Below are 16013 nucleotides of genomic sequence, written 5' to 3'. Positions count from 1 at the left end.
GCTCTCAGTCGCAAGGAGGCCAATAAGAGTGAACAGTGATGACAACAGGGTTACGTGCTAGAAGGCAATAGCTCTATTAATCTGGCCTCCCACGGGCACTGTGCAGGGGTATTTATAGGTACCAGAGCGCCCAGCGCCTTGTGCTAAGGACGCATGTGCCCTCAGCTACCTAGGTTATCCCCAGAATATTCCCATAAAGCGGGGTTACAGACTGTAATTACAGGGATGCCTTTACAAATTAGGCCCGTAACGCGCGGCGGCCACGCAGGGCCCGTTACAATGGGTCGGATCGCACGTGGGCCTCTGAGCTGGACGAGGCCGCACCGTGGGATGACTTCGTAGCCGGTCTTCGTCTGGTGCCGATCAAGCGAAGGGTGTCCCTGCCTGTTTTGTCTCTGTCAGACCAGCGGCTGCAGCGAAGACTTCGAGCGAAGGGTGGCGTCTTTGCCTTCGCCCCAACATCGGGCTCAGCCCCGGAAGACGGCGAACTCCACTCCGCCCGACCCAGGGCTCGGACTCGGGCTCAGCCCCGGAAGACGGCGAACTCCGCTCCGCCCGACCCCAGGGCTCGGACTCGGGCTCAGCCCCGGGAGACGGCGAACTCCGCTCCGCCCGACCCAGGGCTCGGACTCGGGCTCAGCCCCGGAAGACGGCGAACTCCGCTCCGCCCGACGCAGGGCTCGGACTCGGGCTCAGCCCCGGAAGACGGCGAACTCCGCTCCGCCCGACCCAGGGCTCGGACTCGGACTCAGCCCCTGAAGACGACGAACTCCGCTTCGCCCGACCCCAGGGCTCGGACTCAGCCCTGGCCTCCGCCGACGGTCTCCACCTCGCCCAACCCAGGGGCTCGGACTCGACCTCGGCCTCGGAAGACAGACTCGACCTCGACCTCGGAGGAGCCTCCACATCGCCCAACCTAGGGCACGGATCGACCACGTCAACAGGAGGCGCCATCATTACCCTACCCCAAGCTGACTCAGGCTACGGGGAACAAGACCGTCGTCCTATCTGGCTCGCTCCGCCAGACGAGTAATGATGGCGCCCCGCACGCTCTATGACGACGGCGGCTCTCAGCTCCCTTACGGAAGCAAGAGGACGTCAGCAGGGACTCGACAGCCCCGACAGCTGTCCTTCCGCCAGGCTCCAGCGCTCCTCCGACGGCCACGACACCACACGAACCGAGTGCAAACCTCTCCGGCTGCCACGATGGTATGTACTTAGGGCGCTAGCTCTCCTCCGCTAGACACGTTAGCACTCTGCTACACCCCCCCCCCCCCCCGCTGTACACCTGGATCCTTTCCTTGCGCCTATAAAAGGGAGGACCAGGGCCCTCTTAGAGAGGGTTGGCCGCGCGGGGAAGAGGACGGGACAGGCGCTCGCGTGAGGCCGCTCGCTCCCCTCCCGCGTGGACGCTTGTAACCCCCTACTGCAAGCGCACCCGACCTGGGCGCGGGACAAACACGAAGGCCACGGGATTTCCACCTCTCTCTCGCTCCGGCTGCCTTTTTCCCCCCTTCGCGCTCCGTCTCGCGCCGACCCATCTAGGCTGGGGCACGCGGCGACATTTCACTCGTCGGCCCAGGGACCCCCCGGTCTCGAAACGCCGACAATAATTCAAATCATGACTCAGTTCAGAAGAATATCAGTGAGGTGGCCAGCTGGATTAGTCGGTGAAGGGTTGGGCAAACCATGAAGGTTGTTTGATGCTGCCGATTGATTCTACACGGAGAAAAGATTGCATTGTGTGGGACCAGATGAATATATATCATACACGACTATAATTTTCGTGCTCATAGGAGTAGAAAACTGAGGAGGCCAGCTAGGTTCGTACACATAGTGCGTGAAAAATTTCACGAAACAATGTCAAATTTTTATCATAACCTCTATATATGAAATCATGACATGTCGACAAATTTCATGATTTTCTAACTTTGTTTGTGTTTTATACAATTTTAAAAAGAACTACATCACAATTACTCAGTCATGTTTAGTGAACATGGTTTTCGAAATTTCTGGTCTGTTCCTAAATTAGGTTGTAACTTGTCCTCAATAACATTAATATCATTTTGCATTTATTGTTTGCCATTTTCGGGTGATTTGTAGTTCAAATTTGAATTAACCGAAAAAATCAATCAAAGGAACTAAATATAATAGGTATAGCAAACACATCATAATTGTGTCAAATTGAACATGTAGGTCCATAGACTATATGAACACAACAAAAAAGTTTGGGGAAAAAAGCAAATGAACTTTGTCGAGTGTCAAGAGAAGACCTTCGACAAACAAATTCTTTGATGAGTATCTGCCTGTGACACTCGGCAAAGATGGAGCCTTTGCCGAGTGTCTGGCTCAGGCACTCGGCATAGGTAACGGACGTCAGCGGCCGTTGGTAGATGACGGCGCTTTGTCGAGTGCCTAGTTTTGTCGAGAGTTGGACGTTTGACAAAAATTTATGTGCCGAGAGCCTTTTTATCCCGAGTGTTCCGCTCTTGGCAAAGATGCTCGTCGTTGAGTGTTTTCTTTTACCGAGTGCTAGATAAAATGCCCTCGACATAGCGTTAAGCACTCGATAAAGAGCCGGATTCCGGTAGTGTCATCTCTCTTAATTCTTCTCAACTCTTGTAGAATGGGAATAATAGAAGAAGACCTTACACTGCTAGAGTTCCCATGGGCTCAGCAAAATATAAAAAGACAGTCCACTTGAATTTGAACCGTGGTATCTAAGAATAAAATACACATATCTAACCACTAGTGGCGGATCTAGGAATAGATAAAAGATGGACTAATAAGGTTTAGCATGTTTGGCCGAGGCCCAACGGTTTTGTCAACCGCCTTGAGAATAGCATCCGACATTATGTCGAGCGAGAGTGCCACGACGACGTCCTCGTAGATCTAACGTGTTGCTGTAGCCGGCAGACCTGTCGCGGTGCCGATTGCCGCTTGTGCCTTGCGCTGGCGACTAGACACCTACATGCTACTAGATGCTGGAGATGCGTTGGGCAAATGCGCTGGCTCACGTCTACGTCCCGTGTGGTGGCCTGGGTGCGCAATGCTAGCACTGGTGCAGTGCTGCAACACGGAATGGCTGGGCATGGATGCGTACGCTGCTAGGTGTAGGCGTGCTGGTGCCGTAAACAAAGGTCGAACACAAGCACTGGATGTCTTGGTCAGTAACAAAGTTGTGGTCTATTTTAATAAAGATTTGATGGACTAAATTTATATATAATATATGTGTTATTGGGGGGCGATCGGGGCAGCAGCCCCGGCAGCCTCCCTCGTGGATCCGCTCCTGCTAACCACTATAGCTTATATTGATTTGTGTTATACAAATAAATTAATGTGATATATAGAAACTATATCAATACACGAGCAACTAAATAATATTTTATGATGTCTTTGAACCAAATGCCATATAAGATTATGTTTGATTGCTTCTATTATATTGCACTTTTTTGCTAACAATTGTAGGACGCATGGACTCGTGCAATCCTATATTGCTCAATGTGAAAAACCTCGAGTATTAGCTAATGCAGCCTTGGAGAACTATACAAACATGCCTAAGGATCTTATACAAACATGTATAACAATATATGGATATCTGCGTGGGCAGTTAGACAAGTGATTTTTGACTTCATAAATCTTGATACGTGCCAGTGCAAACAACCAATAATAATTCTCACGCGAAGCGAAAGGAAACACTTACGCCACCAAACACACCCACGGCCTAAAATATGAGACAAAAAGAGAGAGAACACAAGTGCATACCGAAGACAATAATATGAGCAAAAACAATATATCATCAATTTTTATGTACTATTCGCTTATGTAAATGCTTCTTTCTTAGTATATCCTATTTGAATCCTCAGGGAATTTAAATATCTGGGTAGAAGAATGTAATGTGTTTTATTGGATTGTATGTTAAAATCTAATAGCATCTTAGATGAGATTCTAACATTCTAAAAAAATACCTTTCAATATCCTCTCTTGGTAGTGACTTTCAAAGACTTGTCTTTTAAGTACATTTCTTCTTGCGGGACGTCGTGAGACTTTTCTCTCTCTCTGATTGCAACTAATGACATTCTCACTCAAAGTTTTATGATAAATTTCATGGCATTAATTAGTATGCCATATAGAATTTTTGATGACAAGTCACTATATTTATTATAAAATAGATGAACCATAAAACTATGACAACCCATTCCAATGTATTAGAAAGCGCGTGAAATTTATTTCATTTCCATCTATTTCATCTATTTTTACTGGTTATTTAGATGCAACATTTAAGTTACATGTTAACTTATGAAATTGTGTCTTTAACTTTTCATTGAGAGGACATATTTTTATTCTTTTATTTTATCTTACTTTATTGACATAGCAATATTGAAAATAATGTGCTACCCATGAGAATTCCTCTCAATTAGATCACTCAAAGGTTCTCAAATAGTGTTGTTGCTTCTCTAGAAAAGAGAGAAAAAGGGAAGGTAATAGGGCAAAAACTACAAATAACCTTTAATGCTTATTGGGATATCTCTACTACACCTTAAGGCTGGAGCGAGGGCGTCCACCACCCTCACCGTGCCCCCGCTCCAGCCCCCGCCCGCGTCGTCTTCCTCCCTGCGATCCCGCCCCCGCCACGCCGTCCCTTCCCTTCAATCCCGCCCCCGCCAGCGCTGTCCCTTCCCTCCATCCCGCGTACACCACCGACTTCACCGTGGCACCGCTCCCGTCTTGTGCCCCCGCACCCGTTCTCGCGATGCCCGCCCCTGCGCCCGCCCCGTCCCCGTGACGCACGCCGCGGTGACCCCGTCCGTGCGTGATGCTCGCGGTCGTCGCCTCCTCTTCCACGCGATGCGACCAAGGCTCGCCTTCCTCTCCTCGCCGCCAGACATGCCCTCGATCTCCACCGTCTCCACTCACTCCCGCTTCGTCTTCCTTTCTGCCCTCAATCACTCTTGTTTGCTCCCCACCTCCGTGATTCCCGCCTCCGTCCCGTCTCCAGCGCGCACGCCGCGTCCTTCCCAAGGATGCCTGGCGACACCACGCCCTCACCTCCCCTCCACGCACCCACCGTACCCCGCGCACAATCCTCTTCATCGCGCGCCGCGCTTGGATGCCCGATTTGGCAATGCGCGCACCTCGACAGCCGAATCCCCGCCGCCCTGACGCCGATCTCCAACGATCTCGGAGCCTCGGCGCTGCTCCCCTCGCCTCGCTCCCTTTCCTCACGGTCTCCGCCCTAATCCTCTCCCTCCTGGCCTCTCTCTCTCTCCCGACTGCCTGGCCGCCTCCCTCCCTGTTCACGCTAGCTCTGACGCACCAACGATGAGGGGAGCGCCACCCGTCCGTCGAGGATTGGGATCTCCCTCGCCCACCCGACGGCAGTAAACCTCAAGGTGAAACATTATACCAGTAATGCATTGCACCCATATGGTGTAAAATTCATCCTTAGATGCTATTGGCTAATACGGTACTCTTGTGTCGTTTCTTGGTCCAGGACAAGTGGAGAAACCTGCTGAAAGGTTACCAGGTCAGAATCCCATCTGATAAAAAAATGGGGGTCTTGTTTCTTTTACCTTCTAATACTAACTGCTAGGTGTAACATTTCTTGAACTCAATCCAGGAAAACTCATAGAAAAGTACGCTGCTATATCTTGAGCCATCATTGGTTGAAAAGATCAGGAACCTGGCAGCAAAACAGCCATACCCATATAGAAGGCACAGATAGGAACTGCGACTTTAATCCTTGTATAGACCCTACAGGACATCACGTTTTACCTATCGTAGAAACTTGTAGCTGGCTTATGAGGAAAACAACTTGTAGCTGGCTTAACCCTGTTTTCCTTGCCCATCAGTTGGTAGAAGAAAACATTACCAGAGTTCCCGTCTCTCTCTCTCTCTCTCTCGGTGTGTGCTAGGTTCTGCTCGTAGAATCTTGGAATATTTGAACCACTCTGAATATCAAATGCTTCATGGCAGTTATTGCAATTGAAGGCTTGCAGATACTACTGCCCAGAAAGTAAAAAAATGCAGTAAGATCATCTTCAAAGATACGGAACGAGGCGCCACCTGACAGCTGGGGCTGAAAAATGCATTTTGTAAGTTGATAAGCTCACTTTAAATAATGGTCTTATTGTTCTCGTTTATCTCCTAATACTATAATTAGTGAATGCGGAACATATGTCAACCATACTTCGGTTAGGTTTAGCTCAAGTTGGAAGATCAGACGACTTGAAAACATTGCTCCACAATCTTTTAGTTCTTTTCCACTCGCTAGGTAGGTCAAGGCTAAAAAACAAGCATGCCCTGAACTGATAACCATTTATCATTTTTTTTGCAAAGCATTAGCATTTTTGCCAGGATCTGAAGTTTGTCAGTAGATGTGGTCATGATAATTTAAGTACGTGGTGGAATGGCTTTAACATAGGGAAGAGGAGCTGGCATCCAAGTGATGCCGTATTCAAGAAATTGCACATTATTTAGCCCTTTATTATATTTGTGACATAATTACTGTAGAAGACTTGAGATTCTGTGAGTCTGGCATGACTGACAGCTGGGGCTGAAAATGCATATTGTAAGCTGATAAGCTCACTTTAAATAATGGTCTTATTGTTCTCGTTTATCTCCTAATACTATAATTAGTGAATGCGGAACATATGTCAACCATACTTCGGTTAGGTTTAGCTCAAGTTGGAAGTTACTTCTAGATTATAGTTAATATGATACTTAGTCAGAATATTTAGATTTCGACTAAATATTTCTAGCTTGATATCCACCGTGGTGCAGGGAAAGATAAAGGTTGAGGAAAGTGCACCAGGAGCTGCAACAGGAGTGATTTTGTCTCTTCGTGAAATGTACATCACATTTTATAAATGAATTTCTTATTAGCTGATAACTTCATTGGTATTGTTATAAATGGACATAGGACTAATATTCTTCTCCTGTAGTTTACAGGACTGTAAACAAAGCCTTCCATCCTGCCAGGTTTCATACCATTCACCTTTTCTGATGTTCTCATTTACTAGAACATTAAAATACTGCTACGTTATCTGGTTGGATAGCATATTATTTATAATGTGTTTTAAAATGTCCTAGCTTATTTCAATGATGCTCAGTGCCAGGCTACCAATGATGCTGGTAGGATTGATGGGCTCGAGGTTATGAGGATTATCAATGAGCCCACTGCTACGGCTTTGTCATATGGAATGAACAGCAAGGAGGGCCTTGTCGGTGAAGTGTGTCCGTGCCGGAGAGTGTGGAGTGCGAGGCCTCATGACGCGAAGCAAGTCCGGTCTGCTCGTGCATGTCACCCGTCGCCGGTAAGTCCTCACTGATCCTCTCCCACCAGTCCACCAGCATGCTTCTCCTACTCACTGCTCCTCCCTCGCAACCTTGCCGGCTACCCTGTTGGCGAAGTGCGCGCGTGCTGGAGAGCGAGGAGGAGTGCAAGGCCTCACGACGCGCCGTCAGGTCCGTGCTGCTTGTGCGCGTCACCCATTGCTGGTAAGTCCTCACTGCTCCTCCCTTCCCAAGTCTTTGCTGCGCGTGTGCATTAGTTGTTTTCGAGTGCATGCTCAACCGGAATGCCTCTGCTCTACTTTGGTTCAACAGTTGAAATCCATCCCACCCCAATGTTTCCAAGTAGAGTAACAGATATCCGATCTCGGAATGAGGATAGTGACTGGGCCATGGGAATTTGATCGATAAAGAAAGGGAAAGGTAGAGATAGTGGGGACAAGCGATTTAATTGGGGGTGGAAAACAGAACCTCCTCTTGAGGAGTAAAGAAGTAAAGTAAAATTATAAAGGAGACAAACCTCGCACCCCTTTAGTGAATGGGAGGTTCTTGGGCAGCTCAGACACCAGCTCGTCATCGAGCTCCCCGAAAAATGAGAATTATATATGTCAAAGAACAGAGCTTAACAAAGCAAGAACATATTAAACCAAGTAGTTATTATCTGCAGCTCCTTTAGTTTATTATGTCGCATCTTGTTTGGTCTCTGGGGCGTTTGGGAATACCAGTGCAGGCTGCAGCACGTGTGTCGTGAGACATGTGTTTCTCAGCTAGATCAAGAGGCATCTAACCGTACTAACGAGTACACAGAGTGGGCTAATTGGCCGAGGACCGAAATGAAGTGGTTCAATTGCAGATCACTAGCGCCTGCCTATTTAGTATCATGTGACCTTCCCAAGGCCAAGCTTTCTAGGTGCAAATACCTTGCCTTTTTTGGTTTAATCTTATGTTACCGAGATTTAGTGTAGTGGTTTAAGATAAATATTTTTTCCTAAATTATTGTGGGTGCAAATATCTTACCTTTTTCAGTTTGATCTCATGTTACTAGGATCAAATGCAGTAGTTTAAGATACATAATTTTATTTCTAATTTATTGGAATGATTTTTCAGTACTATTGACTAATGAGGTGTTGTATCGTCTAGACCTCTAGAAAAGTTAAAACACCTATGTATTGTTGTTTAGGGATTGATGATAATGCATGATAAGAATAAGAACATTCTGCCAATAATAAGTAACTTCATTGTTAAAATGAAAAGCTCCACATGAATAGTGCGCAGGCGGCGGCTAGGATGCCTCTTGATTCTATCACGCTAGCCTCTTCATATATATAAACCCTTGCTAATGGGCTTTTAACCTAATTGCCCATTAGCGTTCTCATGATCATGATTGCCCCTTAAGTATATAATCAACCGTTTTGTTCTTGCCCAGCTTATTGAACTTGCTCGTTATAATTACAGGATAAGCCTTTTAGCTTTTCATGAAGCATTGGCACGCAAACCATGTGATCCTTTGATAGTGGCTACTTTTGCACTAGCCTTTTACCTGGGAGGTGATATGTCTTTGGCAGTGGATATCAGAAAATCAATCAACCGACAACATGATATTGGCTTTCGAGAGCTCTTAGAACCCAAAGTCTGGACTGATAAGCATTTGGCAGGTGAAGTACAAAGCTTTGCTGCATTGATGAAGCAGGCATTAACTAAAATGACTGATGAGTATCATGTCGCAAATGCTATGGCAAAAATCCATCAAGCACCTTCCTCAGATCTTGTAAGCACTACCAATTTATCTCTGCCACTTTTAGGTTATATTTTTTCTCCAATGTTTATTGTGGAATCTGACCTCTATATCCTGTGAGAACGGCATCTGAAATGTTAAAATAAAGATCACTCATAAAAATCTGTTGGCTTTTATTCTGTTAATAGTATTTTATTCAAAGGTTTGTTTGCTTGGGATAAAAGGCTTTGTTGTTGCTGTATTTTATTCTAAAGTAAATAGGTTTATGTTTTAATATTATTGGTGTTGTTAATTGTCCTGTCTGTTACTTAAGGTCATGAGAATGGGACAGATACCAAATTAGTTCACACTATTGAAAATAACCTTGATATTTATGATAATGCTTTAGGCTTTCACTTTATCAGTAAGGTAAGAAAATATTTAAGTGATGTAGTGATGTATCTAACTGTCCTGACGCTGATACTTAAGCATGGGAGTGGGAGAGAGATCAATTTATTTCACATTGTTGAAAATGACAATAGCAATTAGCAAACATGAGATTCTGGCGCTATTAGTGTTTCTGCAACAGGCTGGTGCTGGTTTATGCCTAATAGTTTTGTGTTATTTTCCTGTTAAATAATCGGTTTTACCCTTTTATAGGTATTTATACCACTACAAGCCTACCTGAAGGTTCTCAAATTTATCGAGTGTGTTCAATATGGCAAAAAGGAGCGTGGCCATGAACCAAAACGCGATGGGATGATCAATTATCATAGCCTGTCTAATGGTACACATGCAGAAATAAGGAACCTCTTTACACTGGTGGTTTTTGACACACTGTACCCTACAAACACGGAGGATGAAAATGACTGCAGTTCTTAGAGAGACATCATGATTGGGATGAATTCAATACTTTGCCAGACATCAATAAATACTCCATTTGTCCCAAAATATAATTCTTTCTGATCTTTTTTCTGTCCACATTCATCCGAATGATACTGAATGTAGACATACATACAACCTATATTTATAGATTAATTAATGAATGTTTGTTTAGTTTAAAACAAATATATTTTGGGACGGAGGGAGTAATAAAGGAGGGGACAACTGGAGCTGTTGCATCAAAGTGAAGGCAAAAACATTGGACGTCATTGCTTGGGTCTGATGCTGTTGGTTTGATCTCTCATGGTCGGCCTAACGCATGCTCCTCACTGCAACATGGCAAGGGCTGTTGCCTTTTGGGTGGAGTTGATTGATCGTTTTTATAAATAAGGCACTGTTTCGTTTGAGGGACTAAAGCATTTTAGTCATGAGTGCAGGACATGACCTCTGAAGCAAAACTTGATTTCTCATGTTGGCCCTACTATGCTGGCTGTAAGTTCAATCGTTATCATGTTCTGTAATGCAGAATCTGGAATCTGAACCAGCGCTCAGAGATGATTCAATGATATGACATTTATATATTCTTCTGAATGTGGCCTCTTCATATGGTTGCAGATGTTTCTTAGTGCACATTATGCAGGGGATGACCTCTCACCAAAGTTCACGAATGGAGATGTCGGCGTTTCGAGACCGGGGGGTCCCTGGGCCGACGAGTGAATGTCGTCGCGTGCCCCAGCCCAGATGGGTCGAGCGCGAAGGGGGGAGAGCGAGGCGACCGAAGACCGGCGTGAGAGAGGTGGGAATCCCGCGGCCTTCGTGTTCGTCCCGCGCCCAGGTCGGGTGCGCTTGCAGTAGGGGGTTACAAGCGTCCACGTGGGAGAGGGAGCGAGCGGCCCCAAGCGAGCGCCTGTCTCGTCCTCGTCCCCGCGTGGCCAACCTTCTCTAAGAGGGCCCTGGTCCTTCCTTTTATAGGCGCAAGGAGAGGATCCAGGTGTACAATGGGGGGTGTAGCAGAGTGCTAAGTGTCTAGCGGAGGAGAGCTAGCGCCCTAAGTACATGCCGTCGTGGCAGCCGGAGAGATTTTGGCACCCAGCTGGTGTGATGTCGTGGCCGTCGGAGGAGCGATGGAGCCTGGCGGAGGGACAACTGTCAGAGCGGTTGAGTCCTTGCTGACGTCCTCTTGCTTCCGTAAGGGGGCTGAGAGCCGCCACCGTCACAGGGTACGCGGGGCGCCATCATTGCCTATCCGGTGGAGCTAGTCAGATGGGACGCCGGTCTCGTTCCTTGCGGCCCGAGTCAGCTCGGGGTAGGGTGATGATGGCGCCTCCTGTTGACGTGGCTGGTCTACGCCCTAGGTTGGGTGATGTGGAAGCTCCTCCGAGGCCGAGGTCGAGTCTGTCTTCCGTGGTCGAGGTCGAGTCCGAGCCCCTGGGTCAGGCGAGGCGGAGTTCGTCGTCTTCTAGGGCTGAGCCCAAGTCCGAGCCCTGGGTCGGGCGGAGCGGAGTTCATCGTCTTCCGGGGCTGAGCCCGAGTCCGAGCCCTGGGTCGGGCGGAGCGGAGTTCGCCGTCTTCCGGGACTTAGCCCGAGTCCAAGCCCTGGGTCGGGCGGAGCGGAGTTCGCCGTCTTCCGGGACTTAGCCCGTGTCCGAGCCCTGGGTCGGGTGGAGCGGAGTTCGCCGTCTTCCGGGACTTAGCCCGTGTCCGAGCCCTGGGTCGGGCGGAGCGGAGTTCGCCGTCTTCCGGGACTTAGCCCGAGTCCGAGCCCTGGGTCGGGCGGAGCGGAGTTCGCCGTCTTCCGGGACTTAGCCCGAGTCCGAGCCCTGGGTCGGGCGGAGCGGAGTTCGCCGTCTTCCGGGACTTAGCCCGAGTCCGAGCCCTGGGTTGGGCGGAGCGGAGTTCGCCGTCTTCCGGGACTTAGCCCGAGTCCGAGCCCTGGGTTAGGCGGAGCGGAGCTTCCTATGATGCCTTCGGCAGGGTCTGACTGCCTGCCAGTCTCACTCTGTGAAGTGGCACCGCAGTCGGAGTGGCGCAGGCGGCGCTGTCCTCCTGCCAGATCAGTCAGTGGAGCGGCAAAGTGACGGCGGTCACTTCGGCTCTGCCGGCTGGGGGGCGCGCGTCCGGATAAAGGTGTCAGGCCACCTTTGCATTAAATGCTCGATTTGGTCGGTTGGTGCGGCGATTTGGTCAGGGTTGCTTCTTAGCGAAGGCAGGGCCTCGGGCGAGCCGGAAATATGTTCGCCGTTGGAGGGGGGCCTCGGGCGAGACGGAAATCCTCCGGGGTCGGCTGCCCTTGTCTGAGGCTAGGCTCGGGCGAGGCGTGATCGAGTCGCTCGGATGGACTGATCCCTGACTTAATCGCACCCATCAGGCCTTTGCAGCTTTATGCTGATGGGGGGTTACCAGCTGAGAATTAGGAGCCTTGAGGGTACCCCTAATTATGGTCCCCGACAGTATCCCCCGAGCCTCGAAGGGAGTGTTAGCACTCGCTTGGAGGCTCTCGTCGCACTTTTTTGCAAGGGGACCAACCTTTCTCGGTTGCGTTTTGTTCCGGTGGGTGCGCGCGAGCGCACCCGCCGGGTGTAGCCCCCGAGGCCTTGGAGGAGTGGTTTTACTCCTTCGAGGTCTTAATGCCTCGCGTAATGCTTTGGCTGGTCTGGTTGTTCCCTCATGCGAGCTGGCCGTAACCTGGGTGTACGGTCGGGTCCCAAGTTCTCGGGCTGGTATGTTGACGTTGTCAACGGTTCGGCCGGAGCCGGGTTTGCGAGAGCAGCCCCCGAGCCTCTGCACAGGGCAAGAGGGAGATCAGGGACAGACTCGGCTTTTTACATACGCCCCTGCGTCGCCTTTCCGCAAGGAGGAGAGGGGAAAGCGCCATGTTGCCCTCGATGGGCGCCGAACATGGTGTCTCCGGTGAGCTGCAAGCGGGTAATCCAAGTGGACGTCCGTGCCCCATTCGTTAGGGGTCGGCTAGGGGCCCAGAGGCGCGCCCAAAAGTACCTGCGGGTGATCTGCCGGACCCGGTCCCCTGGTGACGGGGTCCGAGGGCTCGATACCTCCCTCTGATGGGATTCCGTTACAAGATCGTTCCCGCTGGTCTCGGAAATGTCCTAGGGTACCTCGGGAGCGCAGCCCGAGCCTTGGTTATGTATCGAACGTACCCATGGTCATCCCTCGCTCGGCGTCTGAGGCGGCTGTGAACCCTTCGGGGGCCAGCCTTCGAACCTCTTATCAGTAATGGGCGCGGAGCCTGAATAGCCTGAGGCGGCCGTGGAACCCTTCCGAGGGGCCGGCCTTCGAACCTCTGACCAGTAGTGGGGGTAGGGCCCACGCGATCTGAGGCGGCTGTCGAACCCTTCTGGGGGGCCAGCCTTCGAACCTCTGATCAGTAAGGAGGCTCGGAGCCTGGTTCCTTCACGGGGAAGGGTCCTTTTCAGGGTATCCCCCTTTCACGGTCCCTGTTGCAAGAGAGAGAAAGAGGAAAAAGGAAAAGGATACGAAATCGAACGACGCGGCGTACCTTTTTAGGGCGGTTATTGTGGCGAAGGGGAAGCGTCGCCTGCTTCTCCTGCCAGAGGCGCCGCCTGTCCCGCCGTGGAGTTAATGCGACGGGGCAAGTGGTTCGTGGGGCGGCCGTTGCGCGTGCGAGCCGTCCAGGGAACGGCTGTTTCGTTTTGCGTTTTCGAATCCCGCATCCGGCCCGGGCGGAACGTTTGAACCGGTCTCGCCTTGGTCTTTATATACCCGGGTGAGGGTCTGGTGATGGTTCTTCGCTCCACTTCCTGCCTCCCTCTTAGGTTTTCGCGACCCGAGAGACTTAGCCAGAGAAGAGGAAACCGCCCTCCCTGCCCATTGCGCCGCCACCCCTTCCGCTTGGTGATGGCTGACCGGGTGACCATCATCTTGCCGCGTGACCCATGGCCTTTTTCCACGGTGATGGCGAGTGATCTGGAGGATCTTGTTGGCGAGGGTTTACTTCGCCCTCTCACCGATGAGCAGCGACTGGAATGGATTCCCCCCGTGGGCGGAGCCGCTCCGTCCCCACCGCCGGGGTACATCGTGAGCTTCGTCTGCTTCCACGAGCGGGGATTTGGTGTGCCAGCGAGCCGCTTTATGCGGGCGATCCTGCACCACTACGGGGTGGAGTTGCACAACCTCAGCCCCAACTCCATCTCGTAGGCCGCCATCTTCGTAGCGGTGTGCGAGGGGTACTTGGGGATCGCCCCCCATTGGGATTTGTGGACCCATCTCTTTTTCGTAGAGCTTTTTGCCTCACCGACGGGGGAGAGGAAGGTCCGCGCAGCGGTGCGGGCCGGCGGCTGCACCCTCCTGCTGAGGCAGTCGCGGGCGTCGCTGTATATTCCCGCCATCCTCGCGTCCTCGAACAAGGGGTGGCAGCGCCGGTGGTTCTACCTCCGGAATGACGGCGAGTTGCTCCCGCCGTTCTCCCAGCGGGTAGTCACCACCGCCACCGATGCTTGGCGCCACGGGACCCCGCACGAAAGACAAAAGAACCTCGAACCCCTCCTCCAGGCCTTGGAGGCGTTGCGGAAGGGGGGACTCACCGCTGCGGGAGTGATTGCCGCCATCCACCGTCGGAGGGTGCTTCCCTTGGCGGAGCGACGGCTGTCGCTTTGGGAGATGACACCGGAGGCTGACTTGGAGGGCTCGCGGATGTCTTCTGATCCTCTTCCCTTCGATGTCCTCTACGGGCGGGTGTCCGTCGCGTTGGGGAAGCCGGACCCCAACGCCTTCTCCCAGCTTTTGATGCGCCCAGACCAAGGGCGCGTGACTCTGGTGAGTGTCTGCTTCTTTCTTTCTCTTGCATCGGGTTGCCCCTGGTTCTTACGATTGGGATTTTTCCCCCTTCTTTAGGAGGTGGGGTGGCACAAGCCTTCCCTGCCACGGGTCCCGCAGGATGCGGTGGACCGAGCAGCGCGGCGGGTCGCCGCGGAGGAGAAGAAGAAGAAGGACGCGGAGAAGGCCCGGGCCCACAAGCGGAGGCGGGCTCGAGACGCCTTGGAAAAAGCTTCGTCGCCGGCAGGAGAGGGAGGGGCTCCCGAGGGAGCCGTCGCCGGAAACGCCCAACGACGACGACGATGATGAAGATGATGACGAGGAGGACGACATGGCTGCCCGCCTTGGCCTCAGCCCCGGCTTGGGGTTTGGCCAGGAGCCGTCAAGCCAGCCCCCGAGCGGGCTGATGTCGTCAGTCCCCGGAGTCGGGACGTCGGGGTCCCGGCCCGAGGGGCGGGGGCAACCCGAGAGGGTACCTGACCCCTCGGCTGGAGGAGCTGAGGCGACCCCGGGGGGCCAGGCCAGGGCGTCTGCTCCCCGGGAGCCGCCGCTCGCGCCGGCAGCGCAGGGGAGCGACCCTCAGGTCGCCGTGACAGTGCCTGGGCCGTCCGCCCCTCGGGCGTCCAGGGCGTTCAAAGCAAGGGTGGTGCCGAAGTTGTCGGCGAAGCGGACCTCGGCGGCGGTTCCGGGGGTCGAGATCCAAGAGACCTCCCCCCAGGCATGGTTGATCATGGCCCGGAGCGGGTAAGTATCTCGGAATGTCTTCGTCCTGGCTTTTCATTCATACGTCCCGGCCGTGATTTTTCTTTTTCCCTCAGCAAGCGAAGCCATGGCCTGACCGACCTGGCACCCCGGAAGGCCCTTAAGACGACGCCGGCCTGCGTGGCCAGCGCCGCTCCGGGCCTTGCCGTTCAGCCGACCTTCTCGCAAGGTGCTCCGCAGCAGGGGGCCCAGGCGGCACCAGTCACCGTGGAGCGGGTTCCCGAGGCTGGCCCTTCTGCTGAGGCGGCCATTGTGATTGGGGAGGCGGCTGACGCGGACGTGGCCCCGTGCCCACCGGACGTGCCGGCCATGCCGGCGCCTGCCGCTACTGAAGTCGCCGCCGTCCCAGTTGGGGGGCGACCGGTCGCCGCCGACGTTGAGACGGCCGAGGCGTCGGCGCTCGGTGCCTCGGAAGAGGGGGGGCGTGGAGACGCGATCCGTCCCGCCGAGCGGCAGCCTCGTCGCTGTGCGGTGGAGCTCCGAGGGCCGGCACCAGCTGCTCTGGTTCCGGACCCGTGAGGCTTCGAATCCCGTCTTCGTTCTTGACGATGAACGGGAGGACCAGTCC

The 16013-nt window shown here is 52.2% G+C and overlaps 1 long non-coding RNA gene across 1 annotated transcript; it reads left to right on the top strand.

Moving 5' to 3' along the window:
* Positions 1–8712: 8712 nt before the first annotated feature.
* On the top strand, positions 8713–9960 carry LOC103639016 (uncharacterized). The gene is made up of 2 exons (XR_559179.2): positions 8713–9061; positions 9668–9960. It is a non-coding gene; the product is annotated as an uncharacterized lncRNA (long non-coding RNA).
* Positions 9961–16013: the final 6053 nt, after the last annotated feature.

The sequence above is a fragment of the Zea mays genome, chromosome 9, assembly GCF_902167145.1.
Source record: "Zea mays cultivar B73 chromosome 9, Zm-B73-REFERENCE-NAM-5.0, whole genome shotgun sequence".
Taxonomy (NCBI): Eukaryota; Viridiplantae; Streptophyta; class Magnoliopsida; order Poales; family Poaceae; genus Zea; species Zea mays.
Note: the sequence above shows the minus strand (reverse complement) of the source record. Positions and strands in the feature narration are given on the sequence as shown.